The sequence below is a fragment of the Maylandia zebra genome, linkage group LG1 (genome assembly GCF_041146795.1).
Source record: "Maylandia zebra isolate NMK-2024a linkage group LG1, Mzebra_GT3a, whole genome shotgun sequence".
Classification (NCBI taxonomy): domain Eukaryota; kingdom Metazoa; phylum Chordata; class Actinopteri; order Cichliformes; family Cichlidae; genus Maylandia; species Maylandia zebra.
Genome location: NC_135167.1, coordinates 37,540,869 through 37,566,898, shown reverse-complemented (window position 1 = coordinate 37,566,898; position 26,030 = coordinate 37,540,869). Strand labels below are relative to the sequence as shown.

General features: G+C 41.1%; 1 protein-coding gene and 1 long non-coding RNA gene across 2 annotated transcripts in view; one reads left to right on the top strand and one right to left on the bottom strand.

The window, feature by feature from the left end:
- The window catches only part of LOC101476376 (nuclear receptor ROR-alpha A), a 175,154-nt gene that overhangs the window by 110,149 nt on the left and 38,975 nt on the right, over nt 1–26,030 (bottom strand). The gene's annotated exons all lie outside the window — the stretch shown is intronic.
- LOC143419356 (uncharacterized) lies at nt 730–3,241 on the top strand. Its single transcript, XR_013099319.1, has 2 exons — nt 730–842; nt 1,053–3,241. It is a non-coding gene; the product is annotated as an uncharacterized LOC143419356 (long non-coding RNA).

Genomic DNA, 26,030 nt, shown 5'->3' with positions numbered 1-26,030 from the left:
ATTCAAACTTTGTTATCTACCTGTTATCTTTTTACATCAATTAAACTACGTACATACAAGGGTGTAAGTGAAAGCAGCTTCCTTGTAAATGCACTGGAACATGAGTTTATGAAAGATGTGCCTTTGCTAGTAGAAAGATGGCTGCACACTGCAGAGATTTTAACAACATATGGGCTTCTACGTATTTAGTTAATAAAATCAGAACTTCAGTTTGTGGAGAACAGAAAGCTGTGTTTGAGTATTACAATTTGAATTATTCACAGCTGAAATTTAATGGAAGAGAAATTACAGAACAATATTGCATCTGAAGGGCTACTAAAGAAAAAAATACAGTCCTCTTTAGTGTGAAAAATGAAGGATAAAGCAGGGTACGCTCACAGTAAGACTAAATTGTGGATGATATGTCCGTACTGACATTAGGTAGGGAAATGCATTTCCCATCAATATCTCACTTATCACATCATAGTTTCAAGACAGTGATAACGTTTAGCTCGAGCGCACACACTGGGACTAATCCATGCAGTGTGATGCCTCAAAGACATTTATGTCATTTATCTTTAAAATAATTCATTTGTATGTATTTAAATTAGAAAGAACAGTAAAAGGGTTTAAAAAAATGTTAAGTAAGAAGATTTTATTTTGAAGGTGAACTTGCTAATAACCTCACTTCCTGGTGAGTTACCTGTATTGGTTCATTTCCTGTTTACTTCCTCTTCGTGGTTGCTCTAAGAGGGAGAGTGACATGTGGTCATTCTCTGAGGCTTATCCACAGCGATCCACTTGGGAACATTGTTCAGGCAACGCTTTAAGTGTATATATTTCATGATGAAGGTGTTAAGAAAGTATGAATAGCAGTAGTTGTTAAAAACTACATTTTATTTGTAGTTCATGAAAGTCGATTTGTAGGTGTTAAAAAAGGCATTCGTTTTGATGATCATTACTGTTGCTCAAGCTAATACGAAGATGTAAAGTCATATTTTGAGTTCTTTCGTAATGCAATATTTATGTAAACATGGTCATTTTTTCTATTCTGTATTTCTTTTCATCTACAGTTTTCACCGCTTGTCAAATGAAGATTCTGAGAGTAAAAGGTCAACTCTACTCGGACTCCTGTATTCATTGACAAAGGTTTAGCTTGGTGTTTAATCAGAGTTGCTACACTCTGCAACAGAACACTACACAAAGTCTATGTGGAAGGTAAAGAGACCAAGGTTTTGTTCACTTGTCTTAGAAAATGAAAGCTTTTTAAAAGTTCTGATCTCTTCAAAGTTGCAGATTCTCATGATGACATCTGTAGCCGGGACGTCTGTCCTGTACCACATAAGTGTTTGTTGCTAAACCTCAGAATGCTCTTTTGTTGACGTAGCACACCTTAAAAATGTTAGTCTTTGTGTACCTTTGTGTATCTCTCATTAATACTTTTTCATTTTCTTTATGTGAATGGTAAAGAATTTTGAATCTGCTGCCAATAAATATAATACTACAAACAAACTGAGGAAAGAGAGGAAATGTTCACTCTGAGAATTGCGATGCTCTAAAATTACACATTTCATGTCCATGAATTTTCTTTCTACAGTATGACATTAACACAGTGTCATAAACAGTTGGTGTGAAAAGACACAAATGACAAAGACAAAAAGCCTTTAACATTAATACACAGGCAGGAGATTCTCTGCTAGGAAGAGAAAGAAGCTAAGTAATATACTATGAGAACATAGAAGAATGAAAGAAAGCCTCTAATGTAGGACGTAAAAACAGTAGTGCAATGGGAAATGTACTGCGAGGCAGCAGAAAGGAAGATTTGGGTATGAGTAGAAAAAGGAAAAAAATCAGAGGGAAAAACAGCCTTTTAAGTTCAGGAAGCAAGAAGTTTTCCTACTTAAGAAGGAATTAAATAGGAAGGATTTGAATTAGGTAGCATGGATGAGCAAAGCATCCTTTCCAGTTAAGCAGGGAGGAAGAAATAAGATTTCCTTTTCAAATGAGACAAGATGAATGAGAGCTTAGAGTTAGACTGAGGAAAGTAAGGAAAAATTAATTTCCTCTCCTTTTCATTTTCCTTTAATTTACATAATGTTAACCCCAGACTTGATCTAAAGCTAACCTGATCTATGACAGTGTGTAAATCTGCAAATACTGGCTTGATGCATTTAACAGAAATGATCATTTTTCAGTCAATAAATGATGAATTTAAATTAATGATAAATTATAACACAAGGTTGTTTCCTTTGTGGAATAATGACTCCATAATGTAGTGATTTACACACACAGTCACCTAATAAGTGAAAGCCCCGTGGTTTAAGACCATGAGAAGGATGCGTCAGGATGAGCATCCGATGTAAAAAAACAAAAAAACCAAACAAACTTCTAAATTAAACATGTGGATCCATCCAGTGTGGCAACCAACAGTGAATGTGGGAGCAGCTGAAATTTGTTTAATAGGCAAAAATCTTAATTTGTGTTTCCTTTGTTGAGGAATTTTCCTTCTAACTTCCTCCAAAACACTCAATCTGAGCCGGTCCTCTGATGTACTCATTTCTAATCTTGTCCATTTTGAGGTGCGGTTGGTCTGGCTGAAGTGTGGGAGGTCCCTGATCCACCCAAAGGGTGGAGAAAGGTCCGCTAAACCCATCCTGGTGTCAGAGTTAGAGCCTTCAAGCAAAACAGTATTTGTGCTGGGCTATGACAAAAGATTCTCCAACGAGGCTGAATTAAAACAATTCTCTGAGGAAGAGTGGGCCAATATTCCTTCACAGTGATATTTTTAAATTTGATAAACAAATCAGCTCCGTAGTCAAGGGATCTTTTCCTTTCCAACGCCTTCGATGCTTGTGCCCTACCGGGGATGATAGCAGTCAACTGGACCAGCACAGATGCTGCAGGACCGGATGCGCTGTCTACGCCGGCTCTCTCTTACCCTTTACCCGCCCCTGTTGCTTGTCTCGTGTTTCTATGGTGTATTGATAGTCATGTGCTTTTGTGCTGAGGTGTTTTTTCTTTATCAAACTGTTCTCCCACTAGGAGCTCAGTCTGAGTGGAGTTTTTTTTCTCCTCCTCTTACCTCATGTAGTGTATTTTCGTTGTTTTTTTCCTATCAGCCTACCTTCTGACATGTCTGCCCAATGTGATGTTTGTGTAAAGTTGGTCAGAAGGTTCCTTTGTGAGTGCGCATGCACCATTAGCGTGCTGCCTGCTGTAACCCCTAATTTCCCTCGGGATGAATAAAGTATTCTGATTCTGATTCTGATTCTGATTTTTATCATCTATGGATTTTAGCTAAAGTCAAGTCCTACCTGTGCAGGAACGATCTAGAAAGGGTGGTCCATGCTTTTATTACATCACGGCTGGACTACTGTAACTCCCTTTATGCTGGTTTAGATCGTTCCTGTCTGCATCGCCTCCAACTGGTGCAGAACGCTGCTGCTCGCATGCTGACCGGTTCCAAAAAGAGAGACCACATCACTCCGGTCCTCTGCTCTCTCCACTGGCTCCCAGTTGCTTTTAGGATTGATTTTAAAATTTTACTGTTGGTTTTTAAGGTTCTTAACGGTACTGCACCTCCTTACCTGGCAGAGCTTCTTAGCATTTACCGCCCCAGGAGATCTTTGAGGTCAGCAGACCTGATGCTTTTAGATGTTCCCAGGTACAGACTAAAGACTAGGGGAGAGAGGGCTTTTGCTGTGGCTGCACCCAGACTGTGGAACAGTTTACCTCCTCACATCAGATTCTCCACAAGCCTAGGAACTTTTAAAACTGCTCTTAAAACTCACCTCTTCTCATTGGCTTTTAGCAAGGTTTAACTTACTGTTTTAATTTATTGTTTTATCAGTGAGGTGTTTTATGTACTTGTGTTTTATTGTATTTTATATTTGTATTTTATTGTACAGCACTTTGGTCAGCCTTGGTTGTTTTTAAATGTGCTTTATAAATAAACTTGACTTGACTTGACTTGACTTGACTTGACTGATATTAAAGAGTCACAGCCAGTCATCGCAAATGCTTGATTGCAGTTCTTGCTGTAAGGCTGGCACAGCAATTAGTTAGACTTCTACTACAGTAGGGGCGGTTAGGTTTAGATAGCTTCTTCTTTGTTTGATATTAAAATGTGTTTGTAATTTCCAAAAAATATGCAAACAAATAAGAGCAAAGGGGGCAAATAGTTTTTCATAGCTTCAACACCTCTTTCCCATAGTTTCATGGTATGCCTCGTTAACTTTATCCCTCTGTAGTTACTACAGCTCTGCACATCCTTCTTGTTCTTAAAAATCGGCACAAGTACACCTTCTCTGTTCCTCAGGCATTCCTCTCATTCTCCACACTTCCATACCTCCACAGGTATGTCATCTGGACTACCTGCCTTTTCACTCTTCATCTTCTTCATAGCTGTTCTCACTTCCTTCTTACTCAGCGGTCCCCAACCCCCGGGCCATGGACCAGTACCAGTTTGTGAGTCGTTTGGTCCGGGCCTGTGAGAGTTGAGGCTCGGGTGTGAAATTTATGGTTTTCAGGGTTTTTAATCATTATTTTCTTTTATAATTTTTATCCTTAACTCTGTTTCCCTGGGTCTTTTCCCATGTATTATGAATAAAACTTTTTTTGGTACAAGTACTGGTTTTATTTTGTTGTATTTATCTGTGACACCTTAAAGGCTGGTCCATGAAAATATTGTCGGACATAAACCGGTCTGTTTAACAAAAAAGGTTGGGGACTGCTGTTCTTACTAACTGTCCTCCTCCTTCATCCTTCTCTCTCTCTCTCTCTTTCTTTCATTTTCTATATTCATGAATTTCTTAAAGTACTGCCTCCATCTTCTCACTGCCTTCTCTTCTCATCTTCCTCTCCCTTACACAACCCTCCACATTTATCTGAGCCTGACCACTCCCACCACCCCCCATGCCCGTGCCCCCAAGTGGCTGGGCTAGACCACGAGTAAACTAATACAGACAACAACATTGAAACAATGACTGAGGGAACATGGGAAGCACAGGAAAGAAGAATCTTTAAAACACACACAGACGCATGCACAGACACAGAAATAAAGAACAGAACAACAGATGATGTGAGATTTTGAGATTTCCCTCTAAGCTCATTTCAATGATGTAAATATAGCCTGCTTGTAGTACCTTCCACTGCCTGACGGGGCGTGTTTTGTAGTGAAGTACATAACTAGGGTGGAATGAAATAGTTGTCAGTGGTTATCATTATCCTTTAAATGATTAATCACAATCTCTGTGATATTGGGCTGTTAATGAACCAAATGATTCTCCCGGTGCTGTATAGCTGAAGTTGATACCCCACCACCCATCCTACATACGAATCATCAACTGATAGGCCAGAAATATTACAGACCCCAAAAATTCAATTTCCCCGAGTTAATTTACTCCACCAAGCAGGGAGGCAAGCATCCAATCTGAGTTTAATTTCTGCAGGAGTGAGAGGTGACAGAGGAGAGGTGACACTGAGAATATTAATGAGGACAAGCTTTTATTTTGTAAAACATTTTTCAACCAAAAAAAGTTTATTATTTAAATGTCGCTATAAACCACTAAAAACTCACACACTTTTGTGGTGTAATGACACATTTTTTTGACATCTGACCAAACAACTTGGTCTAATTACAGTTTCTGTGAATAAACAACATACAGAAAACAGCTGTCAGACTGGTGTGAATGATAAGCTGTACAGACCTGATATTGGAATTTAAATGGGGTTGGAAATGCCAGCCTCCTGCTCACATGTGTGGTTGCGAGATAACTTACACGCACTGCCCTTGGTGAGCACTTGTATTACTGACACTGTGGGGATAAATCCGTTAGCACAGTCAGAATTTGGAGGATCAGCCTCCTTTTTGTAAAATCAAGTCACATAAATGCAAATAAGGGTTAGTGGGAGGAGACCAGAATACACTTGCCAAGTATTAGGTACGTTTAGCATAAGGCTAGATTAACATTGTATTAGGATTAGGTTTGGTTAAAATCAATTAAACCTAATCCTAAACCATGGAGGGTCTTAAATAGGGGTGGAAGTTAGAGTTATTGGGCTAACTTTAGGTAAGGGTAGAATAAAGTTAACTTGACGTTAGGGAGACAAAACATCACTTCAGAGAGATTTAACCAAATAAAATGGCTATTGAAATCAGGCCTACTCCATATGGACTCTGGCCATTACCTCCAGAGCAACTGAATCTGCCACAGTTTGTGGAACACCATCTTGCTCATCATGAGTCCACAGGAGGGTTGTGGTGCATTCAGGCTCAAGCCTTGACCTTATTTTTGTTGTACAGTGCTTCTTCACCAAGCCCTCTTTCCCAAAAACAGTCAGGCATGTGGACCTCTACATGAACCCTTGTGCTCACCATCAGCAGTGCTCACCGAAAAGGTGTCGGTAAGATCGTGCACGATCCGGAATAGCGTTCTCGTATTGTTCCGATCAGCAGCTTCCTGTGCTCCGTCTGCTTTCCGCTTGACCCATTCGCATTCATCCCTTCAACAGCTTTGCTTCACCTGCCGATCGAGGCGTCGGTACCGCTCCTCTGCAGCTTGCTGTTGTTCATCTGATGTCGTCTGTTCCCAGGCAATTTTCGCTCTTCGTCGTTCATCGACTAGCTGCCATGTTCGATCTCTGATCCAACGTTCCTTGAAGGTCCCTCTTCGCCGATCAATGGCATTCTTGGCGCTGGCCGCCACGACGGTTTGAAGACACTTCCAGTGCGCCTCCAGATCTTAGGCTTCTTCCAAGGCAGCAAAGCGATTTTGGATCTTGACACTATATTGGTCGCAGAGATCGCAATCCTTGAGCTTGGCAACGTCGAAAGGTTGCACGCGGCAAGCATCTTCTCTTGTTCGTTTGAGCTGCAACTGGATCTTTGCCATAACAAGATAGTGGTCAGAGCCAACATCCGTGCCACGCCAAGTGACAACGTCAGCGGTAGCTGACCTCCATCGCCTTGATATGCAAACATAGTCGATCTCATTTGCTGTTTGATCAGCCGGGCTTCTCCACGTCTTCTTATGAATTTGCTTATGACGAAAGTATGAGTTCCTGATGCAAAGATTGTTCACCGCACAGAAGCTAATCAATCACAGGCCATTGTCGTTGGTGTTTGTGGCAGATCCATGCAGGCCAATCACCTGCTCAAAGCCATCTCAATCAGGTCCAATCTGTGTGTTGAAGTCGCCCATGAGTATGAATGAGGTCACCTCGTCCAGGACCGTTTGAAGCTCGTCGTAGAAGGCGTCCTTGTCCACGTCATCAGCGTCCTCGGTTGGAGCATAAACTTGAATCACTGTGGTTTTCGCATGGGCGGAAATAAATCTAGCCACGATCAGTCATTCAGAGCCTGGTCACCAATTGGCCAGTGCGGCCGGCGCTCGTTCCGATAGGGCTAATCCCACACCTTTAATGTGATCGGTGACATGTCCCGCGTAAAGTATGATCTTCTTGTCACTGTCGCCCACTTCCAGTCCATCTTACCTCGCTCAGGCCCAGGATGTCCAACGTGTATCGCTCAAACTTGTGTAGCACTTGTGTTAACCGTCCACTGTGGAATAATGACCACATAAACTAGTTGAACCAGCATATAAAGTTCACCAGGGAGGATAGGAAAAATGACAGATTAGCCTTCTGGGAGATTCCTATCAGCAATAGGGGACATTTAACATGTTGATGTGTACCATAAACCAACACATACAGATCTATTAAAAGTTTGATTCTCATCATCCAATGGAGCACAAACTTGGTATCATCAGTACGCCACAACACAGAGCGAACTGCGTAGCAAACACCCAGGCAGTAGGAGAGCACGCTGTGGAGCTGTAGAAGGCCAGCAGCAGTTTCTTGTCCAGGTTATTCTTCCTCAGGATTCGGAGGAAATGCAGCCAAGGTTGGGCCTTCTTTACCAGGGCGTTGGTGTTGTGGTTCCTGGTGAAATCAGCGGAGATGTGGATGCCCAGAAACCTTAAGGTGGAGACAGATTCTATCAGTTCTCTAATCTGAAGTCCAGTATAATAATTTGTTTTAAAGATGTTCAGTTTCAGGTTATTTTCTGAGCACCAGTGGGATGAGTTCTCTACCTCCGCCCTGTATGTTACAGATATGAGCCTAACCACGGTGGTTTTATTGGCATACTTGATGATGCTGTTGGTTGGGTGGGTTGGTGCACAGTCATACGTGTACAGGCCATACCGTAGGGGGCTGAGAACGCAGCCCTACACAGGGATCCAGGATTAGTGGTGAGGATGTCTGGTATTATCGTGTTGAACACTGAGCTGTAGTCCATGAAGAGCATCCTCAAATAACTCTTCCTGTTCTCAGTGCTCTATGAAGGGTGATGGTGATGGCATCGTCCATGGAGAGGTGAGGAAGCCCTCACCAACAATAATGAAAAACTGTGTAACTCCACCATGCACTTAGGTCTTTTCATGTTTTTTTATGTGTGCCTTAAACAACTCAAAATTTTTACTTTAAAGGTACATTAAGCACTTTTGGAGAACACGGTCGCAGACAGTTACAAATTGATCTTAGTCTGTTAACTCTAAGATGCAGAGAAGTAAAAATATCTAACTTTGTCTTCTGATAAAATCAAAATGCTTTTAATACTCTTTAATATTCCACAAAGTTCTGTCACCTGAGGAGAAAAGTTCCCTGGCGTCTTTTAAAAAAACACCTGGGCTTGTTTTCACTTTGTGCTGTCAATCATTATGTGAGACTGCATGTCGGGTTTTCTCCCTAAATATCTCATCTGGGAAACAGAAGTAAATCATTATGATAAGCTGCTAAGCTCCTCAAGGTGAACGAGAGAGAAGAAGATGAAAATAATAGTAAAAAAAAACTCCTCCAGCAATGTGAGACATCACTTTCGTTCACTTCGGTTAACATTGCTCAAAGTTACCAAAGACAAATAAAGCATCAAAAGTTGATCCATCACGACACAGCAAAAAGACACACCGACCTCCTTCAGAAAAATGATTACACAAAGACGGCACTGTGTGTGTGTGTGTGTGTGTGTGTGTGTGTGTGTGTGTATCAGGTCAGTCTAAGAATACCAGCTCAGACCTGCTAGTGTAAAAGATGGGAGAAACTTCCTCATCAATCAACAGCTGTTAAAACTTTGCCCCACTTTCATAGTATAAGAAGGCCGCCGTCTGTCCTTCACAGAGATTCTCAAACACAAGCAGGGTCAAGGTGAGCAAAGTCCCCATTGAGGGACCTGATGGAGGAAACAAACTTCTCTCAGATGCTTCAGCACTCATTTAGGCTTTCAAAGTACTAATAAAAAAAGATTTATAATCCTGTTTCTTTCTTAAAGTGTGATACGTTTCCCCTCAAAACAAGTTGTTCCAATAGAGCATTTCAAAAAATAATGTTTCTCCAAATGCCAGCAGTCATTAAAGACATATTAAAGAAAAATTGCAGGAATTTGGGAATAAAAACAAATAATAACCAAAGAGGAGAAAAGGTAAAACAGAGTGAGCATCAGGGTTTAACCCCTCTTTCAGTCTTAGCCAGTCAGACTGCATGAATCCATAGAAGTGTCAAGTTTTGCAAGATGCTTGACCCAAACCTAACTGCCAAGTGCCTTGAAAACCGAGTGCAAAATAGAACAGAAAAAATGGAAAAACTATCAAAACCATAAATCATTACATTATGTGGACAGTGCTGTCCATACACGTAGTAGTATGATGTATCTACTTTTCCCCCTGTATGTTCTGTGCCTTTCTCCCACTGAACCTTCTCTTCTCCCTCTCTGTGACACAGTGTAACTGTGGTTACAGTCATATCACACTTTGTTATCACAGAATAGTAAAAAAGATGGATGTAGCCAGCATGTTTTGTGGATTTTCGAGACTTGTATGGCCTATCAGACAGCTACAGTGGTGGTAGAGTTTGTCATCTACCAACCAGAAGGTCAGTAGAATGAGTTCCAGTACTGGATTCTCACTTGATTCCAAATATCCAAGATACTTAATGATGTGAACTGTGTCACTTTTAAAGCGCTATACAAATACAGGCCATTTTACCATTTGCTTTTAGATAATCCACCCACTGTTATCATCTTCAATGCCCTGTACCAACACAGAGCAGGGCAGCTACCTGAACACTATTCCAACAGAGGTCAATCATCTTGCTTATAATTTTGCCTCCTCACTACGTACGACTCTGGATACTGTAGCTCCTGTGAAAACTAAGGCCTCAAATCAGAAGTACCTGACTCCGTGGTATAATTCTCAAACACGTACCCTAAAGCAGATGACTCATAAGCTAGAGCGGAAATGGCGTGTCACAAAATTAGAGGATCATCATTTAGCCTGGAGTAGGGATGGGTACCGGTATCCGGTGCCATGATGGCACCGGTTCTGACATAAACGGTAGTAACCAGACCGAAAAGCAGCCCACATTTCGGTGCTTTATTTCGGTGCTTTTTTTTTCCTAAGCTGTGATACACTTTAGATTCTAGCCAATCATTTTACATTTCCGAGGATAGTAGGCGGGTCTAGGTACGTACGTTCTTTTATGCAGAGCTACAGATTAAAATGCCCAAGGCGAAGCGGTCAAAAGTCTGGCTGTACTTCACAGCAAAAGATGCAAACTCAGCAGCCTGCAACAAGTGCTTTAAGGTGATACTGTGATACTGTCAAAGGAGGTAACACCTCAAATCCGATGAAACACCTGGCGACGCATAGCATTTTTTTTTTAAGCCGAAAAATGCGCCGTATTTGATAGCTTGCTGCAAGACCTCACACCGAGCACATCTACTGCGGGTGGGTTGCCAGTTATCGGACCCGGAGCAACATCCCCCAAAAACACGAAGAGGAGAGTCCTGGCCCCTAGCCCTGCCAGTGTAGCAGAAATGAATGACGGGTGATGATGGCAGCAGCAGCCGTTCTTCTCTGCGTGAGTAGCTTAATGTTGTTTGTGTGTAATTTACGTTGAGTAGGCTAACCACGTTATTAAATTAATGCATGTAAGGTGAACTAGCAAACACCATCATAGCTACATGTACATGCGGCTGTCTTCTTGTTTGATGGCAGATACTGCCTTCACCCTGGCCAAAAAGGCTAAAATGACCAAAGAAAAAGTGGGAAACAGTTAAACATAAGAGGTTTTTGGACAAACTTTGTGTTTTTTCCATTGATTAAGCACTGCTTCCAGCCAAGAGTGATACCATATATGCCCCATAGCTGCAGAAAAGGCTAACATTGTTATCTTTTTACAAAAAAAACAGCTGAACATGAGAGGTTTTTGGACCAATTTTGTGTTCTCCATTCTTTAAGCACCGGTTTGAGCACCGTTTAAGCACCGGCACCGTTTCAAAAGTACCGGTTTAGCACCGGTATCCCTAGCCTGGAGAAATAGTTTGCTGCTTCTTAAGAAAGCCCTCTGCAAAGCCAGAACATCTTATTCGTCACTGATTGAAGAAAATAAGAACAACCCCAGGTTTCTCTTCAGCACTGTAGCCAGGCTGACAAACAGTCAGAGGCACTGTTGAGCCAACCATCCCTTTAACGTTAACTAGTAATGACTTCATGAACTTCTTCACAAATAAAATTTTTATCATTAGAGAAAATATTACCAATAATCATCCCACAGATGTAATATTATCTACAGCTACTTTCAGTACCATTGATATTCATTTAGACTCTTTTTCTCCAATTGATCTTTCTGAGTTAACTTCAATAATTACTTCCTCCAAACCATCAACGTGTCTTTTAGACCCCATTCCTACAAAACTGCTCAAAGAAGTCCTGCCATTAATTAATGCTTCAATCTTAAATATGATCAACCTATCTCTAATAATCGGCTATGTACCACAGGCCTTCTAGACCCAGCAGCCTTAGCTAATTATAGGCCAATCTCCAACCTTCAGATGTCTCCTGTATTGGCTTCCCTTCATTGGCTTCCCGTTAAATCTAGAATTCAAAATCCTGCTCTTCACATACAAGGTCTTAAATAATCAGGCCCCATCTTATCTTAATGACCTATTAGAGCACTTCACTCTCGCTCTGCAGGCCTACTTGTTGTTCCTAGAGTATTTAAAAGTAGAATGGGAGGGAGAGCCTTCAGTTTTCAGGCCCCTCTTCTGTGGAACCAGCTTCCAGTTTGGATTCAGGAGACAGACACTATCTCTACTTTTAAGAGCAAACTTCAAACTTTCCTTTTTGCTAAAGCATATAGTTAGGGCTGGATCAGGTGACCCTGAATCCTCCCTTAGTTATGCTGCAATCCCATATGGAAAAGAAATAGTAAAAACATATATGATTTACTCATGAAAGTGGCCACTTTCATGAGTAAATCATATAGTGAATCATATAAGGCTTACATGATTTACTCATGAAAGTGGCCACTTTCTCATTACTTTCATATATATTTTTTTAGTAAGTATACAAAACATACAAGTTTCATTATATAATTTTTCAAGAGATCTTATATGTGTTTTCACTCTTGTATGCTTTTCATACAAGTTCCATACAAGACAGATAAAAACTTTATAAGATTTATATATATCTTTTCCATATGGGATAGGTGTAGGCTGCCGGGGGATTCCCATGATGCATTGCATGTTTCTTCTTCACTCACTATGTGTTAATAGACCTCTCTGCACTGAATCATATCTGTTATTAATCTCTGTCTCTCTTCCACAGCATGTCTTTTATCCTGTCTTCCTTCTCTCACCCCAACTGGTGGCAGCAGATGGTCCCGCCCCTCCCTGAGCCTGGTTCTGCTGGAGGTTTCTTCCTGTTAAAAGGGAGTTTTTCCTTCCCACTGTCGCCAAAGTGCTTGCTCATAGGGGGTCATATGATTGTTGGGTTTTTCTCTGTATGTATTATTTTAGGGTCTGCCTTACAACATAAAGCGCCTTGAGGCGACTGTTGATGTGATTTGGTGCTGTGTAAATAAAACTGAATTAAATTTAATGAATAGTGATATAAAGGTACCAGTCAATTTATCATACTGGCTGCTGTCACCTGTACACGTGGTAGGCAACTGAGAATCCACATAAACTCGGTTTTGGTGATGTGAAATGTGAAAATATTTTAGAAGTGGATAAGAGGATGGAGATGAAAAAGGCCCTCCTGCGCTGCGCTCACCCAGCAGGGAAACAGTGATTGGTTGACTCCAGCGGCAGGTACCTGATCAGCTAAGACACAAAAGCGGTAGATCAAAGTGATCTCTGCAGTTTTGGCCTGAAGCTTAGAGAGCAGAAAGCAGGCCACGCCGTGCCTTAGTGTGAGTAATGTTCACTGCATCAACCTCTCACCAGGTGTGTGAGCACTGAGAAAACAAGGCAAAGTGCTCAGTAACTGCTATAAAGGTTTAACCTGATCTATTGTTATAATTCAACTTTCAGCTAAACGACTCCCTGCTGCTCTCTGGAGTTTCTGAGTAAACTAGATGTTTGGCATGTTTAAAAAGAGAATTAGAATTATCACTATTATGATTAATGCTTGAGTTATAATGACAGGGAAAAAAGCAGTGACACATTCATAGAAACTTGTCAAACCACCCCTGTAATAAGCAACAAGACTTTTTGTTGGGTTGATAAGCAATCATGACTCAATGGTTATGACGGCAGCTGTCCATGGTGCTGAGAGACACTGAAGACATGACACCTTTTCCAAATGGTTTCTAAATGCTGTACTGAGGAGAGATATGTTCAAATGTGAGGAAAAAACATTTGAATAAGTTGTTCATTCATTTATACAATGGCAAATTATATATCATGAAACTCTTGTCAAAGGAAAGTCTAATCTGACTAGTGCTAACATTGTATCAAACAAGCTAAAGAAGCATTTAAAAACCAAAAAGTACGGTGGCCCTGAGAGCCAAACAGACTGCAACTTAAAAAAACACCAGCAATAAGAAAAACGCTGCAAAAGCTCACAAAACACAACGGAAAAGGAAAAAAGAAAACAGAAATAGGAAAAAACAGATTTCCAAAATCACATGGGAAGTGTTTCTGGGGAGACAATAACCCGACGGACCAGTTGCAGGAACCAAAATATGCTAAGAATTGTGCTGGGAGACAAAAACGTGGAGGATCTATCGGTTTGGTGAGGAAAGAAAAGATGAGAGGTAAGTGTGTTAGGCTAACTATCATCTTAACATGATAAATGAATCATGATAAAACACACCTACCCTACCATGTTTTGGGTTCCTGCAACTGGTCCGTCGGGTTATTGTCTCCCCAGAAACACTTCCTTTGTGGTTTTTCCTATTTCCGTTTGCTTTTGACTATTTCCGTTGTGTTTTGTGTGCTTTTGCAGCATTTTTCTTATTGCTGGTGTTTTCATAAGTTGTAGTCAGTTTGGCCTCTCAGGGCCACCATAAAAAAGCCCTGAAAGAATCTTCAAAAGTCCATGGAATTTCTACCAGTGTGTATAAGGACAATTTCACATTTACAGTTAGTTTATTCTGGCCCCAATCAGTTGATGAGTTTGTAAACTTGTAGTTTTCTCTGTGGTTTTTTTTTTTTTTTTTTTTTTACATTAAGAAAAGTCCAAGTGAACTTCAAACAAATCAAAACACATCACTACAAATCTGCTTAATGGCCAGATGTTTCTGGGGCAGGAGGAACAAAAGTAAATACAGAAAGAAGGTGCAGTATTGTGGACTGTTGAAGAACATGGAGAATTTGCATTCATATCACAGCTAGTTACTACCCCATACAGATCTTTCTAGCTACATGCTAGAATTCAAAGCATATGTGGCGACAGGAGGTTTTAATAGTTTAGATTTGCAACACATACCTGCTTATTGGGTTGAATCGAGGTAGGATCACGTTCATTTAAACGACACACTCTGGAGTTCATTTGGAACCACACCAAGAACACCTCCTCGAAAGAATCTCAATGTGGCTGTTTTGGTTCACACCCAAGTGTGATTAATGTGTTCACATCTGCACAAATGAACTGCACCAAGAGGGAAAATAACCCAGAGTTCGATTTAGATGGACTAAACCCCGCAGGTGTGAAAACACCCTCAGTGTTGACATAAAGCAATGGTAGTAGTGGAGCTTATTGCAACGGAGAAGAAACCTCACACAAGAGCAGTGTCCGGTGAACAAAAAACCCCACCAATTACTTTCCCTTGTGTTGCACTTGTGAGGCTACAACTTGCGAGTACTGAGAATTCCTAAATAAGCTTTATGTTTAAAAATAGCTCCAATCACAATGTATCCTCCAGTGTTCATTCAGTTTTTAGTTAATTTATATTTAAAGGTCAATGAAATCCATTTTTAAAGAAACACATTTTCTGGAAAGTTCATACATGGTGTTTATATCTTCTATCAGATGTTCCCTAAAGAACATAAACATGATCATGAAATGTAATATTTGATCCTTACATCCTGCTTTTAAAGTCCAGTTTAGTTACTTTTGGCCTTTTCACTGTAGAATGGTAAAGTGGTACTTATATAGCACTTTTTATACTCAATTTGACCAGTCAAAGTGCTTTTCTTCACACTCACATTTTTCTAAGCTCTGCTACAATCGAGGGCAACTCACAGTTCAGTGTCTTGCCCGAAGATAGCCCTTGGATATTGATACATGCAGACTAGAGAAGCTGGGGATCGAGCCACTGACCTTCCAATTAGTAGACAATCCACTTTACCTCCTGAGCCACAGCTACGCAACTGTTACTAAGAACTATTGCAGAAAAGAATACAATGAATGCACTCCAGTTTATTTAAAGAGGACTAAATGATCACACAGGGATTCTTACATGGCATTCCTGTGAGCTACAGTGTCAGAGTGCAATGACGGCTCCTGTAAAGATGCGATTGCAGTCATATGTTGTCATCAGTGGCTGCAGACGCTTCACTCTATTCTTCATAGGAGATGTCACGAGCGTGACGAGGCCTCAAAACTCAAGCGCAGCTTGTTTGGAGCAGCAGCAGCAGGGTGAGCTGTGTGCTGACATCAGATCAGGCTGTCAGGAAACACCTGCTTTGATCTTAGCTGAGCGGTTTAGTTTTACATTTTAAAGAGCTGCAGGCTGCCAGAGGTTGGGAGTCTCTACAGTCCAGGAAGAGATGAAACAATGCTGGGGAGCTTTAACTGGATTTATAGTGTGCCACTGCACCAAATGTACACATTAGATTCTGTTTCTGCTTTTCAATTACTGCCTGCTTTTTTATTGAAGGTTAGATCCTTTTTCCAGCCCTGGTTATTGTCTTGGTAGAGTTTACCTATGCCTTATTATCTCTCGTTGCTGTGTCAGAGCCTTTATAAATATATACCCACATTCCAGAATCTCACTTATTTCCTTGTGCTGGTCCGGTTATCTGTGTCATCCACACTTTCTTTCTGAAAGGAGAAAGTGCCACACATGTAGACGCCCATATGGAAAAGAAATAGTAAAAACTTATAAAAGACTTGCATCAGATGTGGCCTACTTCATATAGTGAATCATATACAGTGGGGCAAAAAAGTATTTAGTCAGCCACCGATTGTGCAAGTTCCCCCACCTAAAATGATGACAGAGGTCAGTAATTTGCACCAGAGGTACACTTCAACTGTGAGAGACAGAATGTGAAAAAAAAAAATCCATGAATCCACATGGTAGGATTTGTAAAGAATTTATTCGTAAATCAGGGTGGAAAATAAGTATTTGGTCAATAACAAAAATACAACTCAATACTTTGTAACATAACCTTTGTTGGCAATAACAGAGGTCAAACGTTTACTATAGGTCTTTACCAGGTTTGCACACACAGTAGCTGGTATTTTGGCCCATTCCTCCATGCAGATCTTCTCGAGAGCAGTGATGTTTTGGGGCTGTCGCCGAGCAACACGGACTTTCAACTCCCGCCACAGATTTTCTATGGGGTTGAGGTCTGGAGACTGGCTAGGCCACTGCAGGACTTTCAAATGCTTCTTACGGAGCCACTCCTTTGTTGCCCGGGCGGTGTGTTTTGGATCATTGTCATGTTGGAAGACCCAGCCTCGTTTCATCTTCAAAGTTCTCACTGATGGAAGGAGGTTTTGGCTCAAAATCTCACGATACATGGCCCCATTCATTCTGTCCTTAACACGGATCAGTCGTCCTGTCCCCTTGGCAGAAAAACAGCCCCATAGCATGATGTTTCCACCCCCATGCTTCACAGTAGGTATGGTGTTCTTGGGATGCAACTCAGTATTCTTCTTCCTCCAAACACGACGAGTTGAGTTTATACCAAAAAGTTCTACTTTGGTTTCATCTGACCACATGACATTCTCCCAATCCTCTGCTGTATCATCCATGTGCTCTCTGGCAAACTTCAGACGGGCCTGGACATGCACTGGCTTCAGCAGCGGAACACGTCTGGCACTGCGGGATTTGATTCCCTGCCGTTGTAGTGTGTTACTGATGGTGACCTTTGTTACTTTGGTCCCAGCTCTCTGCAGGTCATTCACCAGGTCCCCCCGTGTGGTTCTGGGATCTTTGCTCACCGTTCTCATGATCATTTTGACCCCACGGGATGAGGTCTTGTGTGGAGCCCCAGATCGAGGGAGATTATCAGTGGTCTTGTATGTCTTCCATTTTCTGATGATTGCTCCCACAGTTGATTTTTTCACACCAAGCTGCTTGCCTATTGTAGATTCACTCTTCCCAGTCTGGTGCAGGTCTACAATACTTTTCCTGGTGTCCTTCGAAAGCTCTTTGGTCTTGGCTATGGCGGAGTTTGGAGTCTGACTGTTTGAGGCTGTGGACAGGTGTCTTTTATACAGATGATGAGTTCAAACAGGTGCCATTCATACAGGTAACGAGTGGGGGACAGAAAAGCTTCTTACAGAAGACGTTACAGGTCTGTGAGAGCCAGAGATTTTCCATGTTTGAGGTGACCAAATACTTATTTTCCACCCTGATTTACGAATAAATTCTTTACAAATCCTACCATGTGGATTCATGGATTTTTTTTTTCACATTCTGTCTCTCACAGTTGAAGTGTACCTCTGGTGCAAATTACTGACCTCTGTCATCATTTTAAGTGGGGGAACTTGCACAATTGGTGGCTGACTAAATACTTTTTTGCCCCACTGTAAGGCTTATATGATTTACTCATGAAAGTGGCCACTTTCTCATTACGTTCACATATTGTTTTAGGAAGTATCCAAAACATACAAGTTTCATTTATATATTTTTCAAGGGATCTTATATCTGTTTTCACTCTTGTATGCTTTTCATACAAGTTTCACACAAGACAGATACAAACTTTATAAGATTTATATATATCTTTTCCATGTGGGAGAGCTTTGTCTGTCTCATATCTCTCTGACACGTCTTTGATCCACTGCCTGAAGATTGGCAGAAGTTAGCAGAGTTCCAGTCTAGTGCAGTAGATGTTTCTGTGTTCCTAACAGTTCATGTCAAAAGCAAGCTCTTTGGCCGTGGAGGCTATCGAGATGGAGGAACTCTAAACATTATCTTAATTCAGGGACACATTAGTGGTCAATACCACACATTTACTTTATTCCTGACTTAGAAACAGTGCATCTAAAATAGTTTTCAATTTTACATCACAGAATTTTGAGTTTTTAAATGTTTCCAGAACCTCACACACTGAGATTGCTTTCAGGGTTAAAATGAAAATATAAATTAATTCTGGATGTGCTCTCAGAGTTTATATACCACATGGTATATTTTTATAGGCAGTTCAGATTTTGCTAATATCAAAGCCCTGCTTCTCTGTTTCTGTATCATCTGTGAATCTTGCTGTCGGGGGGCAGTGAGGTTCAGCTGCTGCGGTCATTCTAGTATGGCTGTGTCAGGTTAGGTGTCTTTGCTCTGAAGCATGAGTCATGTTTCACAGGTAAAGAAGGCAGCATTCTTTTTATTGTCCAAAATCTAGTAATTGGTTTTCTTAGTCCTTAGTCCTGAACAGACTAACTGCGGCCTGACACGAGGCTGTGGGACCCCCAGGGAGCGACGTGTACGTCTGTGCACGTACTCGCGTGTGTGTTGCATCTTGCCCTCAGCTCTTTCTCTCTCTGAAGGTATGTGCTGTGATATAAATCAAACAGACAGATGTCTCTGGTGAGATCAGCGATTGGGTCCTCGCTGCTTTAACCCTTTAACTGATTCCCACAGACGAGTTAGCAAGGACACATGCAGGTCAGTCATTTTGTTTCATGAATGCAAAATGTGACCAAAGTGTCTTCTTGTGACTGCTTAATGTTAATACAGCCAAAGGCAGACGGATGCTTAATCGGCTGTTTACAGGTTATTTACTGTGCAGGTGGAGAAAAGCAACATTAATTGTAAATTACTGTAGTGGTAATGACATTTGATCAGATAATTGATAAATTCACAATACCCTTTACGTATTAAATTAATCATCGTGTACCTTTGAAGGGGCAGTCCACCAATTACAATTAAAATATGAATCTAAAGACCAAAAGCACTGCAAAAAAAAAGGCACAAAATTCAGAATTTCTCATACTTGTTATGTAAGGCAGCGGTCCCCAACCCCCGGGCCTCGGACCGGTACCGGTCCGTGAGTCGTTTGGTACCGGGCCGCGAGAGTAGAGGCTCAGGTATGAAACGTATGGTTTTTAGCGTTATTTTGTTATCGTTTTTATTGTTAACTCGGTTTTCCTGGGTCTTTTCACGTGTGTTATGAATAAATCTTTTTTTCGGTACCGGTACTAGTTTTATTTTGTTGTATTTATCCGCGACACCTTTCCGTGAAAATATTGTCGGGCATAAACCGTTCCGTGGCGCAAAAAAGGTTGGGGACCGCTGATGTAAGGTATATACAAACTAAAACCGTTTACAGTTTAAACAAGTAAAGGAAGAAACTGAAAAAGATTCCCAGTGATTTAAGCCTGTAGTGTGTAATTTTAACCCACCTGCATCGATTTGGCGCTGGTCGCCATGGTTTTCAGGGTTTTTAATCAGCTCATACTATCTGCTACTGCTTTCGTACCTGTTAGGCTTCTAAGCAGGTACTAAAATGTGACGTCGTCAGACTGCATGTCGCCGATTGGCTGGTCAGTAGCGTCACTCAGTGAGTCATGAGAGCGTCTCATTCACTCTCATTCACTAAAGTCAAAACCACCATTTTGGAAACCCAGCAAAGATGGAAATGGCTACAAAAAACAACGCCATGTTCCCCAGGTCTGACGCAAAGCCACGGATCGACCAGCAGGTATATTCTTGCCTCAATGTCCACCTTTATTTCAGCGTCCGTGTCTTATATTAACTGTGTCCTGGGACGCTTGGATACGCAAGACACACATGACAAACACCACCAGTGTTGGGGAGTAACGTAGTACATGTATTGGTGTTACGTATTTAGAATACAAAATCTGTGTAACTGTATTCCGTTACATCTGGGATTAATACAGTTTCTCTGATTCTGATTGCTGGAAACACAAACAAAACATGTAATATTGTAAACGTCCTGTTAATGTTGGTGGCGTCAGTTACACCATGGACCCAGAGGCAGCAGTGCACGGGCAGGAATGCGTTTCCGACACCACTTAATAAGAAGAATGGGACAGACGAAACTTCAGTATCTTCGATGTACTATTGCTGTGTGATTTTTATTACTATTACTGAAGGCTACTCCCCACCGAGCTAACATTGTTAGCTGGTGTTAGCTGAGGTTAGTTCTAGAGATGGCACGATACCACTTTTTTATATCCGATACCGATATCATAAATTTGGATATCGGCCAATACCGATATGAATCCAATCCAATCAATAAAACTGTTTTTTTAATATCTTGCTGCTTTTTGTATAAGTTCATACTCAAGTTAAAAAAACAACAAAAACACTAAAGCTATTCTGTTATACCTGTATGCAAAAAATACACTGCACACAAAATATTTCATAGTTCAACAATACTGATCAATCTAATAAACTTAAACCTGCACCATCCTCCCTATTCTGGTATTTTAAAGAGTACTTAGCAGAAATATTAAGCAACCTAACTAATAGGGTTGCAAACTCCCAGCAAAAAAAATTAAAAATTAAAAAATAAGGAACCCCCCACCCTCCACCTCATGATGCTTAATTGACGTAATCGACTTTAATTTGATGCAGTGTGGAAAAAATGCCCAGAAATAAATTATTTTTCAAGAATAATTAAATAGATTCAACATCTTTCTTCAACAGAATTGCAGACTGCACAGATGGTATCTTCCCAAAGGAAAAAGTACTATAGCTTACTAGGGTATATTAGACTTAACAGTCACTATATACAGTAATGGACTTATATACATTTTACATCAGGTTAAAACTTTGGATGTAAGATTCGGATAATTATTTATTAAAAGCTAGACATTTTAAGTGAGAATAAGAAAGAAAAGTATGTCTTTGTGCCCCCTTTTTCCTGTTCATGCCCTATCGGCCCCCCTGGCTAAACCTTTCTAGATCCGCCCCTGCACAGTTACCAGCCGTCAGCTACATAGAAAAAGATCCTGGTGTAGAAAGTAATATTAAATAAATTCTAACAACAGCTTATCAAACTTAAACGTGCTGCTGTTATTCAACCGCTGGTTTCCTCTTTCTGGTGCAAAGTGGGCCAAAAACAAACAAGAGAGATGGGCGACAGAAAAGCCAATCAGCTGATCATTGATGGTGTCACGATTGAAGTAGCAGCAGGAGAGGGAGAGAGAGGCAGTCGCTCCATATATCGGTTGTTAAGCTTAACGCGGGAATGCTTTACAAACATTCAGAGATGAACTTACACACTTGCTTTACTTCTCTCTGGGATAACTTCCTCAGAGATGAAATGCTGGTTTGGTAGGGAGGCTACAAATACACACAGCCGCTCTATCACGTGAGGCATACTGCTGCCACGTGCTACGGTTATGAGCCGAGTTATGCCGTGTCACAAGTTTTGTGAGGTGCTTTTGTGATATTTAATGGATCGATTACATTTTTTATTTCTCTCCGATATCCAATCCAATAATTTAGGTCAGTATCGGACCGATGCCAATACGTAATATCGGATCGGTCCATCTCTAGTTAGTTCACAGACTGCAGACTGTTAAATACTCATGTTCACAAGCTTGTAAGCACGTTCTTGCTAGTCCGGACTTCATAAATTCAGACTAGAACACAGAAGTAGCGATTGTTCCACAATTGGAACAGCAGTGTACTTGATGACATCACAGCTCCATCCCCTCTTAATTTAACTGTGATTAATATTTGCAATGGAAATTACACATGATGTAGTAGATTTGTTTAAGGGGAAAAAAGATAATTTAAAAGAGTATCTTAAGCACTTTGGCAAAATTTGCTTTTACGTATCATCTGTTTCACAATGTCTCACAAGCTTCATACAGAAACACAAGCTTAATCTGTCTCAATAAAAGCAGTACACATGTATGCCTGATAAAAACAAACAAGTGAGATGTTAGAACACTTTCATTTTTATTTTACTAAACACTCAAACTTACAATAGACAGCAGCTTTGGAAGAGAACTGAACAAATATTTAAAACATAATCTGATCATTTTTAGGATCTCGCCATATTAACATGTTGTTTTTAGACTTGATGGATTAAAAACCTGCTAGCTGCAAATAATCATATGCAGTTCCACATGATTATTAACATGATTATTAACAGACAGAAAGAAAACATATTACTGATGCAGAAATAATTTTCTATACGAGATCGCTGCAAAACGTGCAGCCTTACCTAATGTCCACCTACTGTTACTCATTTTATATTAAGATTTAAACATCTAGTTGGTATTGGTATGGTGAGTAACCTTCAGTAAAAGTAATAAATCACAAAGGAATAGTAAAAGACATGACAATATATTAAGCAATCCAAAGTAAGGCTGTGCAATATGACCAAAATCTCATATCCCGATATAAGACATCTACCGTCCCAATAACAATATAAATCACAAAAATTTAACATTTTCTGTAAATTCTCTGAATCTCGGGCAGCTCGACTTGCGGGAAGTGTTTTTGTTTTTTTGGAGGGGGTGTTTTGCCTGTCCCGTTTGGATCTTTAGCCGTCAGAATTGTTGTCTGAAGGCCAAGAAAGATGCCAAGTGGATCATCACGGCCTTGCCATATTGGTCCATTTGATTGACCTTTATTATAATTATGTATTTATTTGATTTGATTTTTGGTTGTTACAGACGGGACAGACATGACTGGGGGATAGGACAGGGAGAAAGAATGAAAGAAAGAGAGGGAGAGAAAGAAAAATAGAGGGGAGAAGAGATGGTGAGAAAGGGGGGAAAAAAACAAGAAAAACAAACAAGACACCTGGATCACCTGTATGGAGATAAGGAAAAAAAAACAGAAGAGAGAACAAACAAAAAAGAGCAACATAATAAATACAACACCATCTCAATAAACTAGCTAACAGTAGATAACAGTAGATACTAAATATTACATGTTATTGTGCAGCACGCAAGATCAACAGCGCACAATGTGCTTTGAGGCAGCAGCCAAGAAAGGTGTAGTTTGTGTCTGTGCACACCTGTGTGGATCGCCACTCTTTTATTCAAGAGGTTTCTCCATGTAACGATCTGCTAGGGAGTGTGGGGAGCCATAGCCCCGTGCCCCAGGGCATGAAGCAGATATGGAGGAGATCCAGGCCCCAGACACACCACAGGGGCAACCGTGCCACCCTCCTGGGAAGAGCTGAGTAGAGCCCCAAACGAGAGGTCACCCAGCAGCCACGGAGCAGAGGCCAGAGGCGGTTGCAGTGACGTGCCCGCGAGCTCTGCCGGCAGCCAGCTGTGCCAGAGAGGACAGAGGCCTGAGGGCACCCCACCCCCCAGAAGGGGCCCAGCCAGGCCACAGGCGCCAGGCCCCGCCAATCGGCCGCCAGGAGTGAGTCGGTACATACATGAGCGCCCAGCCCCGGACACCAAGGACCCCCAACACACCAACGTCTAAGGGCATCAGCCACCGGCAGGGAGTGTGGTGAGGGGAGATAGGCTTCCATACCTCGGAGAGCCTGAGATGTTCCCAGAGAGGTGGAGTCTAAGACCCAAGCTGACATATAGACACAGACGAACAGGCGCACGCAGACACAAACGTGCATTCCCACCCCCATATACACAAACAAATACTCAGCACTCACACGTGGAGACAGACACAAATAGACACTGTACACACATTCACACTCCCCAAACATACTCTATATCCCAGGTCCGGGTATCCCTGCCCCAGAGGGGCAAACTGTACCCGGACCCAGGAGATGTAACCCTTCTCTCTGGGGTGGAGGAAAGCTGACCACCTCCTTATCTGCAGTAGCAGGGAGGCCCCGCACCTCCTCCCAGCCCCTCAGCCCCGACGGCTAACAGAACGGGGGTGAGTGAAGATCCCAAACCTTCCTCCGCCCGCTCATATGTAGTGTTGCTGCATTTAAAACACAGGAGGGCATTGTGCTTCCTGCCAGAGAGCAGCACGGCTCCTCACAAAACCCTCAGTGTCTATATGCATTTAAAATTGAGGGTAGGGCACCAGTGCCAGAGGTGGGTTGTTTTAACCGATGCATGAAACGATACATTTTTAGATAAAAGTTGTAACGGCCGCCGTTTTCTTTGTGAGTGTTTATTACACGGCGTGCTGCGGAGAAAAGCCTGTTCTAACGTTTGAGTCTAAGGTTTATTTTTTAGCACCTGGCGGCTCTTTTTTACTTCTCATCCGTAAACACTCTGCATCCTCTTTCACGTGATTTAGTTTATTTTGAAAAGTCTCAACAGGATCTTGAGCTTTATTGTGAAAGGTTTATGTGGAAAATAAACAAGCGGACACGCGATGGTTTTTCCGCCGTTGTTGCTAACGACAACGCATAAAAACAGGCGCTTGTTGTCCGTAGTGTGGTTATATTAAATATAAGAGAAAGAGAGAACTTTAATAAATTAATATAGCCACTACAGTGACCATCAAAACGATGAGAAAATATTGCTGTAACTGTAAGTTTATTTTGCGACACCACGAAACAAACGATATCGTAAAATGAAACGATAGATGTTTTTATATCATCATCCGATATATATCGTTATATCGAACAGCCCTACATCCAAAGTATACAGAATATGTTACAAAATACATTTTGGGGCAAGTATTCTGTAATCTGTAGTGAAATACATTTTAAAAGTAACCTTCCCAACACTGACCACCACGCACATAAGGAGGTACTACATTGTAATGGAAAACCGAGTTGAGTCATGGAAAAAAAACTCTTGTTTTTGGGTTCAGCTGTTAATGAGAAAATTTACATAATTTATCAGGAAATACAAACTCGAAAAAGATGTTTTTAATGAGTGTTTAATGAGGAGGAATGATGATTTTGACTAAAATACAACTGAAATGTAGAAATGTTTATTTGTTCAAAGAAGTAATTATTAAGGAAAAGTGCTTCCTGTAAATGACGGGCGTACCAGTCAAGTAAATTTTAATTGACCAGTCTCCATTAAATGTAATATTCTACATTGCGCTTATGTAACAAAATTTCATGGAAATTTTCCTTGTGTGTTTTTTTTTGTTTGTTTTTTTTGATGGGTTTAGCCCCACGTTCTCCTCCCAGAGTCGGTGTAAATGAAAATTAACTGGAATCTAGGCTGCAAGAAAAAAAAGATTTAAAGAGCCCAGTTTGTGGAATTTCTGACATGTGTATTTGGGTTACAACAACATTGTGTTTCATGGCAAAACAGTAAAATTCACTGTTTAATAAGAGGTTCTACAAATTAACATCAACCAGTTGATGAAGCGGCTGCAGCTTAAAGTGTTACCTAATGTAAAGATTAGAAATACTTCGAGACGCCGGGATTGACAGGCACTCCTCAGCGGCCACGGACACTGGGGATCATAAGTTTGTCACCTTGAACATATGGCTGGGACAGACTGCAGATGAGACAGTGTGAGTAATAGAAGCGCTTTCTTTTGAACTCAGTGAGAAAAACAAACATCTTTGCATCATGCTGCTCCCTGGTGGTTTCTAACAGAGATACACAGCAAAAAACATTTTTCTTTTTTCTCTTTGCTGCAGAGTCTTCAGGGATCTACCAACAAACACACACACACACACAAACATGCACACACACACACGCACACACCTAAGATCA